Source organism: Conger conger, chromosome 19 (genome assembly GCF_963514075.1).
Source record: "Conger conger chromosome 19, fConCon1.1, whole genome shotgun sequence".
NCBI classification, from domain to species: Eukaryota; Metazoa; Chordata; class Actinopteri; order Anguilliformes; family Congridae; genus Conger; species Conger conger.
In genome coordinates this window covers 4,057,261-4,075,400 of record NC_083778.1, presented here as the reverse complement: position 1 = coordinate 4,075,400, position 18,140 = coordinate 4,057,261, and the positions used below count along the sequence as shown (strand labels likewise).

The 18,140-nt window shown below is 45.0% G+C and overlaps 1 protein-coding gene across 11 annotated transcripts in view; it reads left to right on the top strand.

Annotated features, from left to right (window-relative positions):
- LOC133118954 (NACHT, LRR and PYD domains-containing protein 12-like) overlaps positions 1–18,140 on the top strand; it is a 687,468-nt gene that overhangs the window by 591,551 nt on the left and 77,777 nt on the right. Inside the window, exon 1 of one of the 11 annotated variants that reach the window (XM_061229283.1) lies at positions 13,108–13,226. The exons of the other annotated variants lie outside the window; for them this stretch is intronic. The gene's annotated coding sequence lies outside the window, so the exon portion shown is untranslated. Of the gene's footprint in view, positions 1–13,107; positions 13,227–18,140 lie in introns of those variants that run through there. 11 annotated transcript variants of the gene reach the window in all.

Sequence of the window (18,140 nt, the reverse complement as noted above, 5' to 3'; positions counted from 1 at the left end):
TCTCTATCCCTATAATTTCTTTAAACCTTTTTGCGTGCTCAATATTTCCCCGATTTGCTGTGCTCCAATTAAACCTCCTGTTTTCCTAATATAATACTGTTCATGGAAACGAATTGATTATTTAGTTTAGTCCATTACCCAGCTTACAGATATCAGTGTCATTATTACTATCAAAGGTGAAGAACAGGACAGTGTCACAGTGAGCAGCTGCCATGAACATGCTGATGTCATAATACTAAGTTGAAGTATAAGAGTTGAAATTAAGTAGAAATATAAATGCTGAGATTGACTTATTTTTTGGTTTGTGGAGTGTGAGAATGGCGAGAGAACTGTACGTATGCACTGAGGAGCCCACATTGGCTGTGTACGTATGCACTGTATGTATGCACTGAGGAGCCCACATTGGCTGTGTATGTATGCACTGTATGTATGCACTGAGGAGCGCACATTGACTGTGTACGTATGCACTGTATGTATGCACTGTTTGTATGCACTGAGGAGCGCACATTGGCTGTGTACGTATGCACTGTATGTATGCACTGAGGAGCCCACATTGGCTGTGTACGTATGCACTGTATGTAAGCACTGAGGAGCGCACATTGGCTGTGTACGTATGCACTGCATGTATGCACTGAGGAGCCCACATTGGCTGTGTACGTATGCACTGTATGTATGCACTGAGGAGCCCACATTGGCTGTGTACGTATGCACTGTATGTATGCCCTGAGGAGCCCACATTGGCTGTGTACGTATGCACTGTATGTAAGCACTGAGGAGCCCACATTGGCTGTGTACGTATGCACTGTATGTAAGCACTGAGGAGCCCACATTGGCTGTGTACGTATGCACTGTATGTATGCTCTGAGGAGCGCACATTGGCTGTGTACGTATGCACTGTATGTAAGCACTGAGGAGCCGACATTGGCTGTGTACGTATGCACTGTTCTGTTCCATTATATGCAAGCCCTGACCGTCTGCAGTGTGAATCAGACCCATTCTGTAGCTGTTTCTGAGAGGGGTTCTCTCTCCCCCTCCACACGTGTCCCATGGCAAAGAGCTCTTTTTATATGCAGGTAGTCGTCAACTTACAACCGTAATCTGTTCCGACCGACCGGTCGTAAGTGGAACTGGTCGTAAGTCGGCCTATTTTAGAATTACCTTACATATATTATACTGTGTAATTATATTATAATCATCTTTAAGTCATATTTTATCAATATTTTCTTTGTTCATTATTGTTATAACCATTGTATCACCAGTCTTAGTACTGTTATCATCTTTTTATGCCATTTCATATTTCTGTGAGATGGCACCTCCATCCTCATGCTAAATAGATTAAAAAACTAAACCATGCACCATACGACGAGCTGTAAATAGGCACAAGTACCACTGTCAGATCTGTGGGTCCTGTTGGAAAACTTGAAACACAAAGTGGATGCATTCCGCCATCTGGTGGCCTTGTGGCGCTATTACAAGTGACTGAACTCGAGGTTGAGGTTCATGGCAGAAGCTGAAGGTTCTCAAGAATTCACTGAACAGATCAAGAAAATAACAGTGCTGTATCGATTTATAGATTAGATACTCTATTGATTTATAGATTAGATACTCTATTGCGTTATAGATTAGTTGCTGTATCGATTTATAGATTAGATACTCTATTGAGTTATAGATTAGTTGCTGTATTGATTTATAGATTAGATACTCTATTGAGTTATAGATTAGTTGCTGTATGATTTATAGATTAGATACTCTATTGAGTTATAGATTAGTTGCTGTATTGATTTATAGATTAGATACTCTATTGAGTTATAGATTAGTTGCTGTATTGATTTATAGATTAGATACTCTATTGAGTTATAGATTAGTTGCTGTATGATTTATAGATTAGATACTCAATAAAAGTTTGCTCTGGCGGCGCACTTACGTGCAGCGGCTCAGTGCTCTAGATACCGATACTTTTTGATCAGTTTACTGCTCGTTTTCCTTCTATTAAAGGCCATGTATGTACAGGCATATGTAAAATACAGCCGGCACGAACTGCTTGACATCGGTTTGCCGCCTAGAAGCTGTATTCTAAATTCTGGAGTATTTATCAGCGAGATGTCGCCCCTTCTGTCTGCCACGAGAGTTTACTGTCGTCATAATAACTGCTGTTTACATAGCTCTTGATGCTAACACCACAACAGCCTTGGGCTACTTGCTAACTGCCATTAGCAAACAACAGCGGGCCCATCCTGACGGAGTTTTTGTGATAGCAGGTGATTTTAATAAAGCCAACTTAAAGTCTGTCCTCCCCAAATTTTACCAGCATGTCCAGTGTCCCACGAGAGGTAAAAATACACTTGACCATGTTTACAGTAACATCAAGCATGGTTTTAAAGCATCACCTTTCCCCCATCTGGGCCAGTCTGACCACATCTCCTTGTTCCTGACTCCAGCATACAGACCACTTATCAACACGGTCGAACCAACTGCTAGAGAAATACAAGTGTGGCCAGAGGGGGCTTCGGAGCAGCTACAGGACTGTTTTAATTGCACTGATTGGACTATATTTGAGGATGACAATATTGACACATACACCTCTTCTGTGTTATTCTACATAAAATGCTGCATGGACAATGTGACTACCACAAAACGGATCCGTGTGTTTTCTAACAACAAGCCGTGGATGACTCAGGACGTACAACTCCTCCTGGAGGCCCGCAACACTGCTTTCCGTTCTGGTGACACGCTACAGTACAGCACGGCCAGGGCGAACCTGAAGAAGGGTATCAAGGACGCCAAAGCAGCCTATAAGCGGAAGATTGAGGACCACTTTGACAACTCGGACCCCGCAGGGCATGGCAGGGGATACGTCACATCACCAGGCAGGACAACACCAGCAGCCTAACCAGCACCAGTGCTTTAATGGCGGAGCAGCTCAATCAGTTCTTTGGCCGCTTCGAGGTGGAAAGAACAGCGACGACCATCGACCCAGCTCTAGCCACCAACAGCCAGGCACTCGTCATCCAGCCTGCTGATGTGATACACACACTCCGCAAAACCAACACAGGGAAAGCAGCTGGCCCAGATGGCATCTCAGGGCGGGTCCTCAGAGACTGTGCTGCAGAGCTAGGTGAAGTACTCATTACATTACATTATTGGCATTTGGCAGACGCTCTTATCCAGAGCGACGTACAACAAAGTGCATACCCATAACCAGGGATAAGTTCACTGAAAGACCCTAGAGGGAAGTACAATTTCAACTGCTACCTGTACAACAAAGATAAGGACCAGGGCCTTTTTTTTTTTTTGAACAAAGAAACAAACAACAGAGCAAAAGTGACCAAAGTTAAACATCCAAACACTGCTTACCTAGCCGACTAAAAATACCGATACGCAAAGCAAGTCACAGAGACAACAATTAAGGTTCACAGGGAGGTAGGGAGGGATGGGGAGAGGTGCTGCTTGAAGAGGTGTGTCTTCAGCTTGCGCTTGAAGGTGGGGAGAGATTCTACAGTACTCACAAACATCTTTAACCTTTCTCTGTTACAGTGCACTGTCCCCACCTGCCTGAAGACATCCACAATAGTGCCAGTTCCAAAGCAGGCTGCCATAACATCCTTCAATGATTTCAGGCCTGTGGCATTGACACCTGTGATCATGAAGTGCCTGGAGAGACTGGTTCTACAACACATCACGGCTGCTCTGCCACCCACCCTGGACCCCCACCAGTATGCCTATAGAACCAACAGGTCAACAGACGATGCCATCTCTATTGCCCTCCACACTGTACTGCGCCACCTGGAACGACAAGGGGCATACGCACGGCTGCTGTTTGTGGACTACAGCTCTGCATTTAATTCCATCTTACCCAGTAGACTGTTCTCCAAGATGTGCGACCTGGGCATACAGTACAACACCTGCCTGTGGATAAAGGAGTTTCTGACAAACCGACCGCAGTCAGTCATGATGGGGCCACATCGCTCCTCCACTCCTCCACTCAGCACAGGAGCCCCACAGGGCTGCGTGCTGAGCCCGTTCCTCTACTCCCTGTACACCCATGACTGTGCTCCATCTCACAACACCAACGACATAGTCAAATTTGCAGACGACACAACAGTGGTGGGGCTGATCACCAAAGGCGATGAGTCTGCCTACAGAGAGGAGGTACAGAGGCTGACAGAGTGGTGCACAGAAAATAATCTGACACTTAACATCAAAAAAACAAAAGAACTAATAATGGATTTCAGGAAGAAGCAGGATGTACATTTACCACTGCACATCAACGGGGAGGAAGTGGAGAGAGTGTCCAGCTACAAATTTCTGGGCACACACATTTCAGAGGACCTCTCATGGAAGACAAACACCACGGTGCTTTTCCAGGAGGCACAAAAGCGGCTGTACTTCCTGAGAATGCTCAGGAAGGTGAACCTGGAAAAGAAGCTCTTGGTGTCATTCTACCGCTGCTCCATTGAGAGTGTCCTCGCACACAGCATCCTGGTGTGGTATGGTAGCAGCTCTGCAGCAGACAGGAAGTCCCTACAAAGAGTCATTAAGACTGCACAGAACATCATTAACCAACAGCTACCTGCCCTGGACGACATCTTCACCTCCCGTTGCCTGAAAAAGACACACAACATCCTGAAGGACTCATTCCACCCCGCCCATCACATGTTTGAACTGTTGCCCTCCAGAAGACGCTACAGGTCCATTAAAACACGCACCACCAGATTTATAAACAGTTTCTATCCCAAGGCCATTTCCCTACTGAACTCCGAACTGAAAACCATGTGCAATATGGACTAATTCCTTTTTAACTGCATGCATGCACTTTATTCTCATTGATGAGAAATTGACTTTTAATCCTTTTTAACTGCATACGTTGGTACTGAGCTCATGGTATAAATGTGGTGTGTAGAATGAGTTGAAGTGAATGAATAGAAGTACTTTTTCTTTTAAAATCTTTTATACTTATTGATGAGTTCGGTTCTAGAGTGCACCTCATTTTTGTTGTATGTCTGTACAATGACAATAAAGAATCTTGAGATACTCTATTGAGTTATAGATTAGTTGCTGTATTGATTTATAGATTAGATAGTCTACTGAGTTATAGATTAGTTGCAGCATTGATTTATAGATGTTTTGCTGTATTGAGTTATAGATTAGTTATCGATACGTGCTGTATCGATTCATAGATTAGTTACTCTCTTAAGTTACTCTATTAAGTTATAGATTAGTTGCTGTATTGATTTATTGATTAGTTGCTGTTTTGAGTTATATATTAGTTGCTGTTTTGAGTTATTGATTAGTTGCTGTATTGAGTTAAAGATTTGTTGATGTATTGAGTTAAAGATTTGTTGATGTGTTGAGTCATAGATTAGTTGCTGTATTGAGTTATAGATTGGCTTCATCCCTTTGAGAGATTTAACATGACTGGACAGTACTGTTCTTTTGCAGTTTGTGGTCACAGTGTAACACCAATCAGAGGAGAGGCACTGATGGACTATATAACCGCATAGATGTGACGGGACAGAGGGCATACATTAATCATAATGTCATATTTAACAGACATTTAATGTTTTCACAGCTATCTTATTTCTTCATTCAGCTTGACAGTGGCTTTCACAGTCTTTAAATCCAGTCCAGCTTCACAAAGATCCAGGCCATGTCTTTGGTCATGCAGGGTCAGTTCAACAACCCGTTCCTCCACCACAACAGGTCAAGTTCAAATCTGGCCTTAAAAGGCCCACCCCAGCATTTCCCACACAGCTACTTCACATCTGGGTGTGGAGTGGCAGGCTTTAGACAGGGAGCCTGATGGGCATTAGCCCCAGGTGTGCATCTTTACAGGTGAATTCCTCATTTGAAATCTTTCATGGCTCCATCTGTTGGAGCCATTTTGCCACCACATATCTCCCTCTAACACCTGCCATACAGGTATCCATAAGACATACTAACATGCCAGACAGTAACAACTTACCAGCATCCATAAGACATGCTAACATGCCATACAGTAACAACTTACCAGCATCCATAAGACATGCTAACATGCCATAGAGTAACAACTTACCAGCATCCATAAGACATGCTAACATGCCATAGAGCAGCCAAATGATCTACACACTGATAGCAATGTCCATGAGGTAGACAGGAAAACATGTCAGATACAATGTTCCATTGTAACAGACTTTAAAGGCCCACTATATAATATAATGCTCATGGCTTACATTGAGCAAAAAGTCAAAGTAAAAATCACTTGAAAAGGAAAAATAAATATTTTAAATAAGTACCGTCACTAGTTCTGTGTTCATCTTCGTCTCCCGTATTTCATTCTTATTCTGGTTGCCTGTTACCAAGACGCCAGTGCAAGACGTTAAATACTATGAGTACCATGATCCACTGAGTTACTTAGTTACCATCCATAAAATACAACTGAATGTGCTGTGGAAATTACATAGTGGGTCTTTATCATCAAGTCAAATGTATTATCCCACAATGGGGAAATGAATTTGCCTCAACACTCCAATACAAAATGAAAGCAAAAGCATTAACATACAGAACACAAAGAGGACATACATTCAGCTCCAGCGCACAACACAAACTAATATAATACACCATACCTGGGAAATAAGAAAGCATTACTGGGCTATGACTAATGTTGCTCTGTGTGAGAGCTCATTACACAGACGGACCCCGGCTGGGATAAAGGAGACCGCAGAGTGTTTAGTCCTTCTCCTGTGCTGCAGGAGCCCCCGCTGTCCCTATGGCTGTGCCTGCTCAGCTGGCTCCAGTCACCAGCAATCTGTGTGACCTTATTTTCCATGAGTTTAACTTCCAGCTCCTCAACAGAGATCTGCTCTCCACCAACAACCCAACTAGCTGGTCTTGTGCTCTCATGTCTCAAAACAAACATGTGAGATGCTTTGGAGAACTGATTCACAAAATGCTTCCATTATAGTTTTCTCTATGTTAAGTCTCAGTGTCCTTAAAAAATCACAAACGCTGTTGACATTAGCTGTATTTTGACTGTGCAGATTACACCATAGGGTTGAGCTGACCTTGACCTGTTGGGATCTCCTTAAAAGCAAATCAACACTCCACAGAATAAGGTTGCTGTTCACTTGCAGCTCAGTCAGTTTCTTGGCCAATATATGAGACTGGATTATGTGGCAAGCACAAGTACAATATTTTATCCAGAATACAATATGCACCAGGGAAATAGCCACTACCCAGTATGCAGAGCATTCTCCAAAGACTCACTGAGCTGTCTCAGTGTTGATAGTAGTTTCTAAGCATCACGCCACATATGGTCACATCTCCTGAATCTACAGGAACTGAGGCAGAGCAATGAGAGACTGGGCAGCTGTCCACTATGCAACTAAAACAGACATGAAACCTGTTTTTTACCCATCAAACATTGTCTGAATGATCTGTAAAACACTTTGGTTTACAGCCCTATCTACTGCAATTAAGACATGAGAATACCTGTGGAGTTGTGGGAATTACTGTTGGAAAAACAATGGATTGCAGTTTCTTTAAACGGCCACCAGATGGTGCAGGAAGTTCTGTTTCAAACGGAGTTCTGGGGCCTTATTTAGAACCGTTGCGAACGAACTGTTGTGTTTATGCAACGCACACGCATTTTGGAGGGAAATAGGGACTCAGAAGCCTGCTAGTCAGCGGAAAATCCATTCCTTAGTAATCGTTTTGTTACCAATAAAGCACGTACCAAAAATAAAAGCAAGATTCATCTTTTTTAAATTAATTGGGGCATTAATTAGTCCACACTAATTGATTCAAAGCAATTCCACAGATGGAGAGGGTGTTCAGGGACCACACAGATTTTCAGGCCCATGATGATGACTGGCTTATGAGCCCATTTCCGTTCCCAAGAGCAATTCTCTTGGAATTGTGTGCTGAACTGGGCCCAACATTAGAGCGGCCAACCTCCAGAAACCGGCCAATGCCAGTCCACTTACAGATTTTTACCACTTTAGGGCTTCTGGCAACCGGCACGTTCCAGAGGGAATTGGGGGGCAGGTCGGGGATTTCACAACCCTCACTGAGCCTCGTGATGCCATCCGAGTGGGAATGACCCGGCCATGCCTGCAGTTTCCCTACAGTGCGGGGGAACAGGCCAACATCAAAGCCAAATTTACAGCCACGTCCGCTTTCCCAAATGTAATGGATGCAGTCGACTGCACTCATATTGCAGTCAGATCAGATTCAGCTTTATTGTTGCATCTTCATCACATTCACATATACAAATAGAGCAAAAATCCTAAGTCTCACCCCTCGACCTCCAGCAGAACAATACAATATGCAATAAAACAATACAATACACAATAAAAACACAATAAAACTGACATGATAATGATGCTGAAGAGAACCAAGTGCTGAATATAATAAATATGTAGCCTGCTAAAAAACAGCAGTAGAGCAGCATTAAATCAATGTAAAAATACATTGTTAAAATCCTAGTCATTAAAATCAGAATGATTCCTCCGTGTCCATGAGCCTGATGGCTGGTGGCAGAAGGAGTCCTTCAGTCTGCTGGACCGGGCTCTGAGGCTGTGCCTCCCTGAGGCTGCAGCTGGAACAGGCTGGTGTTGGGGTGGCCGGGGTCTTTCACCATTTATCAGGCCTTGATGCACCGACAGGAGGGGGCGGCCTGTAGCGTAGTGGTTAAGGTGCAGGACTGGGATACGCTAGGTCGGTGGCTCTAATCCCGGTGTAGCCACAATAAGATCCGCACAGCCGTTGGGCCCTTGAGCAAGGCCCTTAACCCTGCATTGCTCCACGGGAGGATTGTCTCCTGCTTAGTCTAACCAACTGTACGTCACTCTGGATAAGAGTGTCTGCCAAATGCCAATAATGTAATGTAATGTACCGGCTGTTATAAATGTCCTGTATGCAGCCTCTGATCTTCTGAGCTGTTATAAATGTCCTGTATGCAGGGGAGCTCACAGACTGATCTTCTGAGCTGTTATAAATGTCCTGTATGCAGGGGAGCTCACAGCCTCTGATCTTCTGAGCTGTCATAAATGTCCTGTATGCAGGGGAGCTCACAGCCTCTGATCTTCTGAGCTGTCTCTGAGACTCTTTGTGTTGCTCTGCGGCTGTGAGCAGTGCAGTTCCCGTGCCATGCTGTGACACAGCCAGTTAAAACACTTTTCACCATTTATCAGGGCAACAGGGCGCCAGTCGTTTAGGCATGTCACCTTGTTTTTCTTCGGGGCAGACACAATCGTGGAGGACTTAAAACAGCAGGGAAACACAGAGAGAGAGAGAGAGAGAGAGGTTGAATATATGCGTGAACATGCCCGCCAGCTGTGCTGCACATGTTCTTATCACCCGGCCAGGGATCCCATCCGGACCGGCTGCTTTTCGGGGGTTGACCCGACTGAACATCCAGCGCACTTGGTCCTCAGTGATGGTCAGATCACTGGGCATGATAGTGTTGGTGGGGGCTGTGATGTTGGTTTGTTCTGGAGGGTTGGTGTTGGTGGACTCGAACCGGGCATAGAAATAATTCAGCTGGTCTGGCAGGGAGGCTGAGACATTAGCTCCACAGCTTGATCTAGCCTTAAAATGCGATATGTTCTGGAAGCCTTGCTATATGCTGTGTGTCATTCCCACTGAGCTGCTTCTCAGTCTACTCCCTCTTGGCTGATTTAATCACCCTGCGAAGATTGTAACGTGCCTCTTCATCCTCCTCCTCATCACCAGAAGCAAAGGCTCTGTCCCAAGCAGTGAGAGCCGCTCTTACTGTATTATTAATCCATGGTTTTCGGTTTGGAAAGATTGCTTTTGTTCGGCCGGGTCCTCTCTGTGTGGAGTTTGCATGTTCTCCCCGTGTCTGCGTGGGTTTCCTCAGTCCAAAGACATGCAGGTTAGGCTGATTGGAGAGTCTAAATTGCCCATAGGTATGAGTGTGTGAGTGAATGGTGTGTGTGCCCTGCGATGGACTGGCGACCTGTCCAGGGTGTATTCCTGCCTTCCGCCCAATGTATGCTGGGATAGGCTCCAGCCCCCTGTGACCCTGTTCAGGATAAGCAGGTTCAGATAATGGATGGATGGATTGATGATGGACTCGGCCCATAAGGGCACCACACGAGGGCGAGTTTGCTTTTGTGAACGGAAAGCCTTCTCATTCCATCAATGTCCAAATGATCTGTGCTGCTGCAGCTGCTGGGTGGCCCATCATTCATCTGTACTGAGACACAGCAGGGTAGGGCACAGACCTGAGGCTGCAGCTGGGCCTCATTCATCTGTACTGAGACACAGCAGGGTAGGGCGCAGGCTTGAGGCTGCAGCTGTGCCTCATTCATCTGCACTGAGACACAGCAGGGTAGGGCACAGACCTGAGGCTGCAGCTGGGCCTCATTCATCTGTACTGAGACACAGCAGGGTAGGGCACAGACCTGAGGCTGCAGCTGGGCCTCATTCATCTGTACTGAGACACAGCAGGGTAGGGCACAGACCTGAGGCTGCAGCTGGGCCTTATTCATCTGTACTGAGACACAGCAGGGTAGGGCACAGACCTGAGGCTGCAGCTGGGCCTCATTCATCTGTACTGAGACACAGCAGGGTAGGGCACAGACCTGAGGCTGCAGCTGGGCCTCATTCATCTGTACTGAGACACAGCAGGGTAGGGCACAGACCTGAGGCTGCAGCTGGGCCTCATTCATCTGTACTGAGACACAGCAGGGTAGGGCACAGACCTGAGGCTGCAGCTAGGCCTCATTCATCTGTACTGAGACACAGCAGGGTAGGGCACAGACCTGAGGCTGCAGCTGGGCCTCATTCATCTGTACTGAGACACAGCAGGGTAGGGCACAGACCTGAGGCTGCAGCTGGGCCTTATGGTCGGCTACTTGGTAAGATAAAGCTTCCTGTGTTTTACTGACCGATTAACCAATTCAACATTCCTGCAGGCGACAGCAGCTATCCACTGAAGCGCTGGCTCCGCACCCCGTTCCCAAACCCACAGAGCGCAGAGAGACACGACAACAACGTCCCCTGTGGAACGCACCATCCGGCTTCTGAAAGGGCCATGGCCACGCCAGGATGCAACAGGCTTTCATACCGCCCGGCAAAAAGTCTGTGCTGTACTGTGCTGAACTATAGAATCTCTCCCCACCTTCAAGCGCAAGCTGAAGACACACCTCTTCAAGCAGCACCTCTCCCCATCCCTCCTTACCTCCCTGTGAACCTTAATTGTTGTCTCTGTGACTTGCTTTGTGTATCGGTATTTTTAGTTGGCTAGGTAAGCAGTGTTTGGATAGTTAACTTTGGTGACTTTTGCTCTGTTTGTTTGTTTGTTCAAAAAAAAAAAAAAAAAAAAAAAAAAAATGGCCATTGTCCTTCTCTTTGTTGTACAGGTAGCAGTTGAAATTGTACTTACCTCTAGGGTCTTTCAGCGAACTTATCCCTGGTTATGGGTATGCACTCTGTTGTACGTCGCTCTGGATAAGAGCGTCTGCCAAATGCCAATAATGTAATGTAATGTAATGTACTGCACAACATGGCACATGGACTACGATGAGCAATGCGCTTTTTGGTGTTAACTTTGAGGTGGGACCACTTCTCCTGCACCTCTGACATGATTGGCTCTCTGAGCTGGCAGCATTGGCAGCAGCTACAACAGGCTGCCACTCAGCTCATTTCATTTTGTTTGTGATGCCAGCACTATGGCTACCAAAGAAAAAAGATTTTCTGGCCTCAATCTCCCCTAAAAGCATCGCAAAGAAATTCATCTTCTTAGCTCTGTGCTCTGACATTTCCATTCACTGACAAAACCTACATAGGGATTATCCAGGACATTTCTATGCTTATCAATATTAAGGGCATTTCTATAACCATTTATGGGTCATTTTGGGAGTGAATTAGGCAGTGAGTTGGGCTCGTATAGATAATTCAAAGTTATTATGTACTGCCAGGTGGAGGCAAGGTTTTATAAATCAGAATATTTTTTGTGGTACGTACATTTCTTCATTTGTATGTACGCTAACATTTAGTGTGGAGTTTTATAAATGAGGCCCCTGGTCTGATTGGAGTTTCCTTGCTTAAACCATAATCTAATGTTTGGGCTGTTACAGAGACAATGAACATAGCAATGCATTAAGAATAATCATTTGTTTTTTATTTTTATTTTATTTTAATGTTTTTATTGCGCAGTAAAGGGCAAAGGTTGGCTTTTGGTGTAATACTGTTGCACTGTGAGTATCGTAAAATAGTCATATGGGAATCATAAATGTTTGGGTATTTTCACTTATGAGCAAGAACATGGACTGATTCTGAATGGACCCTCAATGTTGTGTAAAAGTACAGACTCAGTGTGGGCTTCTTAACATCAGTAGACAAAACTAGTATCATTCATTTGTCCACTGAATCATAAATGACTTTCTCTTTGACTCTGACCAGTGAGATCTGATTCCACGAGTGTAACTCCATCCATTGTAACATCAATCAAACAATGGGCACTGGTACACAATGCACAATGTCTTATAATTACTGGCCAAATAAGTATCCTTTGAATCCACTGATTCATTTCACTATTTCATTTTACCTGGCTGTATTTTAAACACCTTTTTGATAAAACAATGTCTATTATAATGTTGATGAATTTATCAAATTGGAAATTCAGTTGATTATCCATCGAGTACACATTTAACAAATAAACTGCTGTTGTTTGTAATCAATTACATGCTGTTGTTTGTAATCAATTACATTTTTATGTATTAATACACGATGACCTGCGGTATGATACATCTAGACACAACTCTATAAAATCCTCCCAGCGTCAATACAAGGACAAGTGCCTGAAAGAGAATGAGTCTTGTCACCTTTGGCAGGGTTTGGAGGCGATCACTTCATACAAAGCAAGATCAGGCGTGTTGTTGACAGTGACGAGGTCTTGCCAGAGCAGCTGAACTTTTTCTATGCCCGTTCTGATGCCAAGAACACATTTCGAGTTAATTATTAACAGTACATGAGATGCTCGCAACAACTCAGCCCATCCTTGTTTACGTGCAGATCAAACAACAGCCCATGTTCAGAGCAGGAATATAGTTAGGTGTGTCTGCTTTCGTGATTATAAGAGAAGTCGTAAGAGAAAAAGCTGGAGGCTGTCCGATTGCGTTAACTGTACTCCTTTTGTCGGTCATTGTGAAGTATTTCAAACACCATTTTGAGCAAGAAGACGGAGTTAAAGAAGGAATGAAATTGAATAAAAGAACGGAGTAAGTATTTGGGTGTAATATTTTCAAATGTCCCATTTATTTTATGAAAGTATTTTGATGTTTTAATTAGGACAGGCGAGGCTACATTTTGACAGTGACGCGACTCCGGCTGCCACTGTAACACCAAAACAGGCCGAACATTTTTTTCAAACAGTAGCCTATCGAACACTGTTCGGAACAGACATTTTGCAATACAATCAGACGTTAATCCAGCCTACATTCAATCGTCTATATATTGGTCTAATGGCTCAGTAAAATATTCGGACTTGGTATAAATAAAGTGACGGCCAATTCAGTTCGTAACTGAATTGATGTGTCGATGTTTATTAAACAACGTCCATAGCCTATTGAATGAGCACTTAACGCCGTCGTTTTGCGGAAAATGTTTTTTCTTCTCCAATCAAATTCATTCATAAACTTGTTAAGTAGCCGAATAAAGAATGCAGACGCATTTGGAAAAAAATGGAATGACAAGCCAGGTGGCTCTTGACCAAAACTCACGATGGTTTATTTCGCCAGGTCCTCGGTACACGAAAATGACATTCAACTGCCACGGAACACGAACTGCAAGCACTGTGTACATTTGTTAAATGTGAGGTAACCTAAATTAGTCTAAACGAAGTGTTTACGCCAAAGTGCAGTTGAAAAACTTGAAACATCTAAAGTAAAGTTCGTTTTGTCAAATGTTTTATAATAGTTTTAAATGAAACGTGCTGACAGTGATATCAGTATCAAATTGTAAGTAGCATGGGCACCTATAAGGCAGAGGTGGGCAAAAAGGGCCGTATCCATTCATGGATTGCATACCAACCAACAGCTATCTTATTTCTTCATTCAGCTTGACAGTGGCTTTCACAGTCCTTAAATCCAGTCCAGCTTCACAAAGGTCCAGGCCATGTCTTTGGTCATGCAGGGTCAGTTCAACAACCCGTTCCTCCACCACAACAGGTCAAGTTCAAATCTGGCCATAAAAGCCCCACCCCAGCATTTCCCCCACAGCTACTTCACATCAGGGTGTGGAGTGGCAGGCTTTAGACAGGGAGCCTGATGGGTATTAGCCCCAGGTGTGCATCTTTACAGCTGAATTCCTCATTTGAAATCTTTCATGGCTCCATCTGTTGGAGCCATTTTGCCACCACATATCTCCCTCTAACACCTGCCATACAGGTATCCATAAGACATGCTAACATGCCATACAGTAACAACTTACCAGCATCCATAAGACATGCTAACATGCCATACAGTAACAGCTTACCATCATCCATAAGACATGCCAACATGCCATAGAGCAACAACTTACCAGCATCCATAAGACATGCTAACATGCCATGTCCATGAGGTAGACAGGAAAGCATGTCAGAGGACATTCTTCCATTGTAACATACTTTAAAGGCCCACTATATAATATAATGCTAATGGCTTACATTGAGCAAAAAGTCAAAGCCATGGTATAATCGTAGAGAATTATTCCCCTCAAAAAATAAAGCTAAAGATCCTTGTAAAAATCACTTGAAAAGGAAAAATAAATATTTAAAATAAGTACCGTCACTAGTTCTGTGTTCATCTTCGTCTCCCGTATTTCATTCTTATTCTGGTTACCTGTTACCGAGACGCCAGTGCAAGACGTCAAATACTATGAGTACCTTGATCCACTGAGATACTTATCCATAAAATACAACTGAATGTGCTGTGGAAATTATATAGTGGGTCTTTATCATCAAGTCAAATTTATTATCCCACAACGGGGAAATGAATTTGCCTCAACACTCCAATACAAAATGAAACCAAAAGCATGAACATACAGATCACAAAGAGGACATACATTCAGGTCCAGCACACAACACAAACTAATATAATACACCATACCTGGGAAATAAGAAAGCATTACTGGACTCTGACTAATGTTGCTCTGTGTGAGAGCTCATTACACAGACGGACCCCGGCTGGGATAAAGGAGATCGCAGAGCGTTTAGTCCTTCTCCTGTGCTGCAGGAGCCCCCGCTGTCCCTATGGCTGTGCCTGCTCAGTCACCAGCAATCTGTGTGACCTTATTTTCCATGAGTTTAACATCCAGCTCCTCAACAGAGATCTGCTCTACGCCAACAACCCGACTAGCCAGTCGCACGACTCGCTCCGGTTTGGTCTGGTCTTGTGCTCTCATGTCTCAAAACAAACATGTGAGATGCTTTGGAGAACTGATTCATAAAATGCTTCCATTATAGTTTTATCTATGTTAAGTCTCAGTGTCCTTTAAAAATGACAAATGCTGTTGTTCATTAGCTGTATTCTGACTGTGCAGATTACAGCATAGGGTTGAGCTGACCCTGACCTGTTGGGATCTCCTTAAAAGCAAATCAACACTCCACAGAATAAGGTTGCTGTTCACTTCCAGCTCAGTCAGTTTCTTGGCCAATATATGAGACTGGATTATGTGGCAAGCACAAGTACAATTTTATCCAGAATACAATATGCACCAGGGAAATAGCCACTACACAGCATGCAGAGCATTCTCCAAAGGCTCACTGAGCTGTCTCAGTGTTGATAGTAGTTTCTAAGAGTCACGCCACATATGGTCACATCTCACAAGCATGCAGGCTCTGTCTGCGGTCACACACGCATGTTACAGCAGTAATTAGAATCTCAGCACACAACACAACAGCACAGTATAGCTGGGACAGGGGCGGTACATCCCCAAGGTGGGTGCCAGAGCTTTTGGGGTCCTCTCAGGAGTGCACTGGGGACGGCCCTGAGCTGCACCTCATCCTCCCTGTAGCTCTCCATCGCTCTGCTCTCTCATGGCCATGTTCACTGGGAATGTGGAGACTGGGACAAGGCCGCAGGCCTAGGAGTACATACAGAAACACAGAGACATACACTTCCCTTGGACTAGCTTAAGCCTCCAGGCAACTGTACACTGCAGAACAGCATCTGAAGTCCTATAATCACTGCAGGTTTCCTCCTGAATCTACAGGAACTGAGGCAGAGCAATGAGAGACTGGGCAGCTGTTCACTATGCAACTAAAACCTGTTTTTTACCCGGCCACTAGATGGTGCAGGAAGTTCTGTTTCAAACTGAGTTCTGGGGCCTCATTTAGAACCACTGCGCACGCACAAAAAAGGGCTTAAAATTGTGCTTATGCCACATTTTATGAAAGAAAAAACCTTGAGGAGGAAATGCACGTGCGTATATTTACGGAAACCTTGACCCATGCGCACACGCATTTTGGAGGCAGAGGGAAATGGCGAGTCTGCAGGCAAAGTAGTGAAATAAAGAAAATGTGTTCAAATGAGAATTTCGCTCAATTATTTGGACTCAGAAGCCTGCTAGTCAGCGGAAAATCCATTCCTTAGTAATCGTTTTCTTACCAATAAAGCACATAACCAAAAATAATGTCCTGTATGCAGGGGAGCTCACAGCCTCTGATCCTCTGAGCTGTCTCTGTGACTCTTTGTGTTGCTCTGCGGCTGTGAGCAGTGCAGTTCCCATGCCATGTGGGGACATGAGTGTCCCATTTTAGGTCCTCTGTGATGCTGATGCCAAGGACCCTGAACAGGCCCCCTCTCTCCACAGCAGCACCTCACATTCTGATGGGGGCCAACTCCGTCTTCCTCCCCCTCCTGAAGTCCACCAGCAGCTCTTTGGTTTTGGCCATGTTGGGCGAGAGGTTGTTTTCCTTGCTCCACTGTTCCAGGTGGTCGACCTCCCTCCTGTAGGCCGTCTCGTCCCCATCGGTGATCAAGCCCACCACGGTAGCATCACGGGCGAACTTGAGCACCAGGTTTGAGTGATGTGTGGCCACACAATCATGTGTGTACAGGGAGTAGAGGAGGGGGCTCAGGACACAGCCCTGAGGAGCTCCTGTGTTCAGAGTCAGAGGAGCAGAGGTGATGGAGCCCAGCCTCACTGCCTGCCCCGCTCAGTCAGGAAGTCCAGGATGAGATCGCACAGCTCAGGGGAGAAACCCAGGTTGTTGAGTTTAATGACCAGTTTGGAGGGGATTATTGTGTTGAATGCTGAACTGCAGTCAGCAAACAGCAATCTGGCATATGAGTTCTTATTTTCCAGATAGGTGAGGGTGCTATGGAGTACTGTGGATATGGCATCATCTGTAGATCTATTTCCACGATAAGCAAACTGCTGATGGTCCAGTGTGGGAGGTATTACGGCGCACATTTTGTTTTTTACGTGCCTCTCAAAGCACTTACTCACAATGAGGGTGAGGGCAACAGGGCGCCAGTCGTTTAGGCATGTCACCTTGTTTTTCTTCGGGACAGACACAATCGTGGAGGACTTAAAACAGCAGAGAAACACACAGAGAGAGAGAGGGAGAGGTTGAATATATGCGTGAACACGCCCGCCAGCTGTGCTGCACATGTTCTTCTCACCCAGCCAGGGATCCCATCCGGACCGGCTGCTTTTCAGGGGTTGACCCGACTGAACATCCAGCGCACTTGGTCCTCAGTGATGGTCAGATCACTGGGCATGTTGGTGTTGGTGGGGGCTGTGATGTTGGTTCCTTCTGGAGGGTTGGTGTTGGTGGACTAGAACCGGGCATAGAGATAATTCAGCTGGTCTGGCAGGGAGGCTGAGACATTAGCTCCACAGCTTGGTCTAGCCTTAAAATCCGATATGGTCTGGAAGCCTTGCCATATGCTGCGTGTGTCATTCCCACTGAGCTGCTTCTCAGTCTTCTCCGTGTACTCCCTCTTGGCTGATTTAATCGCCCTGCGAAGATTGTAATGTGCCTCTTCATCCTCCTCCTCATCACCGAAAGGCAGGAATACACTCTGGACAGGTTGCCAGTCCATTGCAGGGCACACACACCATTCACTCAGACAGTGATACCCACGGGCAATTTAGACCCTCCAATCAGCCTAACCTGCATGTCTTTGGACTGTGGGAGGAAACCGGAG